The sequence below is a fragment of the Giraffa tippelskirchi genome, chromosome 6 (genome assembly GCF_054371585.1).
Source record: "Giraffa tippelskirchi isolate mGirTip1 chromosome 6, T2T-mGirTip1v1.2.pri, whole genome shotgun sequence".
In the NCBI taxonomy this organism is placed as follows: domain Eukaryota; kingdom Metazoa; phylum Chordata; class Mammalia; order Artiodactyla; family Giraffidae; genus Giraffa; species Giraffa tippelskirchi.
The window spans coordinates 53,821,975-53,829,531 of NC_137280.1; positions in this window are offsets into that span (position 1 = coordinate 53,821,975).

Here is a 7,557-nt window from a genome sequence, read left to right on the forward strand (position 1 = left end):
CGTTTAAGGTATACAATCGAATGGTTTGACTTACATTCATCATGAAATGATTACTATAAGTCTAGCAAACACCCATCATTTCATATGGATACAAAAATAAATATATACAAAATAAAAGAAAAATAAAATTTGTTTCTTTGTGATGAGACCTCTTAGAACTTACTTTCTTAACACCTTTCATATATAATGTTTAGCTGTGTTAATTGCATTTATCATGTTTTACATCACTTCCCTAGTGCTCATCTATCTTATAACTGGAAGTTTGTACCTTTTGACCACCTGCATCCAATCCCCCACGCAACCCCCAGCCTCTGATAACCACAAATCTGGTCTCCTTTTCTAGAGTTTGTCTATTTTGAAGTATAACTGGCCGACAACACCGTGTCCTGGGTGCACAACATCATGACTTGACATTTCTATACATTTTACAACGATCACCTTGATAAGCCTAGTTACTGTCTGTCACCATACAAAGATATTACATAGTTATTGACTCTGTTCCCCACACTGTACATTTTATACCCATGACTCATTTATTTAGTAACTGGCAGTTTGTTCCTCTTCCTCTCCCTCATCTATTTCTCTCATTCCCAACTTCCTCCCCATGTACACACTGTTTTATTCAATGGAAACACAACAGTAAAAAGTATTTAAGAAATACTTAGAGCCCTTATAGAAGAGCCCTTATAGAGCTTACATTCTAGTAAACAAATACATATAATACATGTGCAACAAATAAGCATTGTATATAATGTCAGGTAGAGATAAGTGACATGAAGAATACGGCAGAGTAAGAACATAGAAATTGGTGTGAGAGGTGCTATTTCAACCGCAGGACCACTGCAGGTTTCTTGACCTTGCATCTAAAAACAGACACAAATTACATGAGGAGCAGGTGATAGGAGGTCTGCAGGAAGAGTGTTCTCCCTGGCAGAGTGAACAGAAAATATTCCGGAAAAACAGATTACACAAGCATGGTTCACGTGACCAGCAGTCAGGAAATATGGTGTCTGGAACTAGTTAGCAAAGAGAGAACATAAGGAGATAAGTTTGAAGAATCGGGCAGGAGCTAGATCACGCAAGCCTTACAGGTCAGGGCACGATATGGGATTTTGTTATGAGTTAAGTGGAAAGTCATGTGGACATTATATTATAAATGAGTAAGAGCAGAAGCGGGGAGGCCAGTGTATATTCAAAACTGAACACGCTGGTGGTGGGAGCGGTGAAAGAATTTCAGTATAAAAAGGAAACAGAGGATAAAAAATGGAAAATCTCACGAATGTGCCCTTTGGGAAAAAAAAAGGACTGAGAGACTGATTTTCTGTAAACGCCTGCTTTATAGACAATTGACAATACTGGCATTTTCTTAAATCCCATGGAGTTGGCCAGGGGTTGCCCCCTATCAACTTTGGGAAAGTTTGTTTCTGGTCTCCAGAGGCATAAACAAGAAACGACCCAGGTAGGGTTGGTCTCTCAAAATAAGCTGAATTGAGCTTTGTTTGTATGACTGGACTGGGTCTGTCCGCTCAGAAAATTTTCAGAGCTGGTCTCTGTGTGGTTTTGATTTTAATAGACTCTAACTGACCCTTCTTTCTGTTCCCTGCCCATAAATACAACCTACCCCAAACCCTCAACAGACTCGCCTGTGGCTTGCTACTGCTTGCATGTCCTGAAAGGCAATTGCTCTGCTAGTCTCAAATAAACTCAGCCTTTGACAATTTCAGACCTGCTTCGTTTTACCCTTATATGTAAGTCTACAGTAGCAAACCCAAGAGTTCCAGCTCATATAAAATCTGGCCTGGGAGAAATAAAACTAAGAGATGAAGCCGTAACCAACGATATTCAGAATGTGAAATTAAGCAACACCACAATTAATCATGAGACAGAGTGAATCAAATGGTGTAAATACTTTGAATTTTTCTACATTACATGAATACAAAGTCAAATTTACTATATTGAATGGTTAGGGTTCAGTCTTTAAATTTCATTATACATCACATAGATCTAATGTAAACATAGCCTAAATTCACCCAGCTTATAAGTGCATATGACCTATATGATAGTCTTGCTTTGAATAGAGGAGATTATATGTCTGGGTTTCCTCGATGGCTCAACAGGTAAAGAATCTGCTTGCAGTTCTGGAGATCCAAGAGATGTGGGTTCAATCTCTGGGCCAGGAAGATCCCCTGAAGAAGGAAATGGCAACTCATTTCAGTATTCTTGCCTGGGAAATCCCGTGGACAGAGGAGCCTGGCAGGGTACAGTCCATGAAGTCACATAGAGTCGGACACAACTGAATGACTTAGCATGTCTAATAAAAACAAATCTCAAATACTTTAAATTATAACACCTGTAATAATGAAGAAATTATTACATCATTATTATTGAAATCATTACCAGAGGTTGCTAAATTTAAAAAAACTAAAGTTGTAGAGATACAGCTGACGATATTGAGCTGCAGTTAAAGAAAAATTGTATTTTTCTTTGGCCTGTTTCTCTGATTTGAGAAGATTGGTACTATCTAAGTACAAAGGTCTTTGTTTTTCACAGAAGGTATTGCTTTATGTTGATAATAAGGCTTTCATTTTAGATTTTTAACAATGGTGTGGATGAGGATAAAGAAACTTTTTACAAAGAAAACAGGGACTGGTTACAAGACAATTTCTCAGCACACTTGACTTTCCTCACCTCACTTCCTGAGTGGCTGGTGATGAACAGAGCATTATACTTCTGAAGGTGTTGTGATCCTCCAAGAGCCTTTTACCATCTGAAAAATGCCTTATTTGTTACATTTAAAGATACACATCTTTTTAAAAGGAATCACTTCCTTCCTTAAGAGTGGTGTAGAGCCCTCTTCAATCTCAAAAGGTGGGAAAGAAAACAGCCCCCTTTGTGGTAAACTGATTTCCTCCAATGAGTTAAACCGCTTCAACAACTGAATGCTTTATGGCTCTATTTGCTGGGAGGTGGCAGAAAGAATTCATGTAAATTCTATTTACGTAAATTACTGTCCCTACTACTACCAGCTATTAGCTGGTATTTTGTGTTTACTCAATTTTTATGTAGTGTCACATTAATGTCAACAAAAATTGTGTAGACGACACAAGAAGGGAGCACCTCCATGTGTTTTTCTAAGAAACAGATTTAGCCTAAAAACACCTGCCAAGAACAATCCATAACAAATTCCGGACAATCCGTGCTGGGAAAGTCATAGCTAGTCCAATCTCTTATTTTTCTACATCTGTATTCCCAAGATTAAATTGTGAAGAGTTTGGTTAAAAAACGATTGAAGCTGCTGCGTTATTTGTTCCTAATACTCCCTGGGATGTGCATTTGTGTTTGTGGGCTAAGTGGCAGAAATGTAAACATTTAAAAGTTTACATTAGAAAAATCCAAAACTAGAACAACATGGAGTTCTCTTCCTCATTTCCGGAGGCAGCAGCATTGTATAGGGATAAAGTCCAGGCCAGATGAAGCCTCCATGAATACAATTACATACTTTCCTTCCTCGATTACACGAGATCACAGGCAATCTGACCACATAAATATCCAGGTGAGGAACACATTCATCAAAACTATAGATGTAGGGCTTTCCTGCTAGCTCAAGGGTAAAGAATCCCCATGTCAATGTAGGAGACGCAGATTTGATCCCTGGTCTGGGAAGATCCCACATTCCACGTGCCGCAGAGCAACTAAGCCTGTGCACCACAGCTACTGAGCCTGTGCTCTGGAACCCAGGAACTGCAACTATTGAGTCCACGTGCTGCAACTACTGAAGCCAGGGCACCCTAAAGCCTGTGCTCCGAAACAAGAGAAGCCACAGCAGTGAGAAGCCGGAGCACCAAAGGAAGAGTAGCCCCCACTCATCGCAACTAGAGGAAAGCCCTCGTAGTAACAAAGACCCAGCACAGCCATAAATAAATAACCAATAAATAAAGTTATATATTAAAAAATTACAGATGTGTCCATACATGTCAAATTATTTAGAATCTATACCTCTTTTTCCAAATGCTAGCTTTTATTAATTCTAGGTCATAGCTACTTGTTTGTTTCTTATTGACTTTTTTCCTGTATCTTTTTTTCCTCTAGTTTATTACAATTGCATAAGTTTAAGATGTACAGCATCACAATTTGGCTGACATCCACCATGAAATGGTTACCACAAGAAGTCCCATAAGCGTCCATAATTTCACACAGATTCAAAATTAAAGAAATAGAAAAAAATTTTCCTACTTCATGAGTAAGATTTTCCTTCCTTGGTGCTTCAAGTTTAGCTCATTCATACACAGCATGATACCAGTGAGAAGATGTAAATCACACTGAAATATGTCTCTATTTTGTGAGCATGTCTCTTGTGGTTACCGAGCCCTTGAAATATGGTTAGAGCAACTGAGAAAATGAGTTTTTAGTTTTATTCAATTTTAGCTTATTTAAATTTTAACCTGCCTGCCAATGCAGGAGATGTGGGCTCGATCCCTGGGTTGAGAAGATTCCCCTGGAAGACAAAATGACAACCCACTCCAGTATTCTTGCCTAGGAAATCCCACAGACAGAGGAGCCCGGAAGGCTACAGTCTATGGGGTCACAAAAGAGTCAAATACAGCTTAGGACTAAACAACAAGAAAAATTTAAATTTATATTTTAAAATGGAAGCTTTATAAAATCCTTTTCCATTAAACACAACATTTCAGTAAAACTGTATTTTACAGCCACTGCAACATGTAAGACATCATCATTGCAGTATAGAGTTTCTATTGGTCTCTGTCAAACAAACTGAAATCCGTGACACCTCATAGTTCATATCATCTGTTGTGCCCTTTGTCTCACTGTAACAGCTTCAACTTTCATACTTTCAAGGCAGAGCACTGGCAGAATCCTCCTACAGTACAAGAGTCAGGTGGTTTTCCTTTGTTATCAAGATCTGAGATGTTTTTATCAAACACGAGTGGATCATTAAGGTCTGGAGACCTCTTGAAGGAGCACTAGAGAGAAGTGACAGTGTGGCTCTGGCCCATCCCCCACATTTCCTTTCCAAGTGTCATGCAAGGACGGTCATCCATGGTGCCATCATCACATTTTTTATTCTACTTTCATCACTTTACTTGTATTCCCCATCCTTAACCATTCTCTACAGGTATCTGAAGTACACAGACAATATTACAATCATCCAAACCATCGTAGCACTTAGTTTTCAAAGTGCATCCAGAGAAGGAAGTCTGGCTTGCTGTAGGCTTTCCATGGATAATTCCCAGGTAAGAACCTGGGCTTGGAGAGTAGGAGATTCTTGATTTCAAGGCAGTGAACTGAGAAAGCTGGTAAGCAGAGAAAACCTGATGGATGGGGCTGGTATTCAGTTCTGGATATTGCCATCTATAGTACCCTCAGGTATTTTATTTACTTTTCTTTCTTTATTTACTTTTTAATTGGAGTATAATTCTTCTGATCATAAAGGTCAGGCCAGCCAGGCATACAAAGACCAGTCCAGTCATCTGCCAGGCTCGAAGGATCAGAAACAGCAGCAAGAGGCCTACAACCTGGGGAACAAGAACAAGACAGAAAGGACCAGAATGAAACAAGAGGCCAAAAACACAGAGAGATGGTTCAGAAAACACATACAGGGCACTAACAAGAAGGAGACCTTGACAAGAAACCATCTTTCGCTCAGAAGTTCACACACACTTCCTATAAAGACAAAAACCCAAGCTCAAACCTGAGGAGCCTGGGGCTGGCAGGTAGCGAGGAGCCAGTACAAACACCTGGCTGGGATTAAAAGGAGTTACCCTGGACACAGCACATGTTCATTCCTTTTTTTCATCCAACAAGCAAAACATAGCATGCTGAAACACTTCTTAGGGACTGAGGATACAGCAGAAAGAAATGGACTTTTCTCATTGCACATGTACTAGGTCACTTTAGTTTTGTCTAACTCTTTGCATGGACAGTAACCTGCCAGGCTCCTCTGTCCATTGGATTTCCCAGGCAAGAATACTGGAGTGGGTTGCATTTCCTTCTCCAGGGGATCTGCCTGACCCAGGTATCAAACACTTTCACCAATGCCCCCTTCACTGGTAGTTATTAATAATCATCAAACAATTGGCACATGCTATGTATATTAAACTCTCCTGCTGCAAGCCAGTACTCTTTGGGAAGTGCAAGAGGGAAGAAGGAATACAGGGGAAAGAGAAGCAGCTGTGCCAGGAGCCGTCTCACCAGCCTCACCTACCGGCTCTCAAGGGCTGGGCTCCTTCTTCGAGATACAGCCAAGCTGAAGTCAGACTAACTGAGGATCAGAAAACCCCAGCCCATGGATCACAGCCAGCCCTCTGCCTGCTTTTGAGGATGAGTCTTACATGTTTAAATGACTGAAAAAAATCAAAGGAAAGTATGCTATTTTGTGACACTAGAGGAGAAGGGAACGACAGAAGAAGAGATGGTTGGATGGCAACACCAACTCAATGGACATGAGTTTGAGCAAGCCCTGGGAGATGGTGAAGGATAGGGAAGCCCGGTGTGCTGGTCTATGGGGTCGCAAAGAGTCAGACACGACTTAGTAGCTGAATAACAACAATAGCAATTACATTGTTTGTAAATAAAGTTTTGTTGGGCTTCCCAGCTAGCTCAGTGGTAAAGAATCGGCCTGCCAGTACAAGAGATATGGGTTTGATCCCTGGGTTGGGAAAATTCCCTGGAGAAGGAAATGGCAACCCACTCCAGTATTCTTGCCTGGGAAATCCCAGGAACAGAGGAGCCTGGCAGGCTACAGTCCATGGGGTCACAAAGAGTCAGACACAACTTAGTAACTAAACAACAACACAAAGTTTTGTCACCATACAACCTCCTCATTTGTTTTTGTCTTGCCCAGCTGCTCTCACACTATAGTGACAGAGTTAAAGTGTTACAACAAGACTGTCCAGGACTCTACAAAGCCTAAACTATTTACTCTCTGGCCCCAAGTAGAAACCAGCTGGACCTAATATTTTTTTAACGGTTTTGAAAATATTAAGTTCATGGAAAATTGTGTCCGTTTTCAAGCCAGCTTTCTTTAATGACTTTTTCACAGTGGAAAAGTAGCATTATCAGTTTTGTTTTTAAATCCACTTTTATTAATAACAGACCTGCACCATCTACTTGTGACAAGAAGGTCCATCCAAGAATTAACAATCCTATTGCTGAGCCTGGAGGGATAAGGATGCCACCCATGAGATCTGTCAGCGTGGACCCTTGAGTCTTCTGTCTGGAAACAGAGCCGCAACATGCCCAGCTTTGAAGGACACTAAAATATTACATAACTGTAGCATGATCCTATCAGATGACTGAAAACCTTCAACATGAAAAACATTTTCCACAGGCATGCAGTGTATGAGATTTTAACCATCATCTGTAAACTGAAATCTTCAATTTTTCAAACTTGTTTGTTTCCTGAGCAGTTGAGTTCAAAGAACTCAGCAAAACACAGTTTTGGTTTTTTTTAAAATATTTCCATTCATCGTCTTTGTTGTGAAATACTTTGTCTCTTAAAATAACCTGCATTAGCATCACAATTTACTGAAATGAACA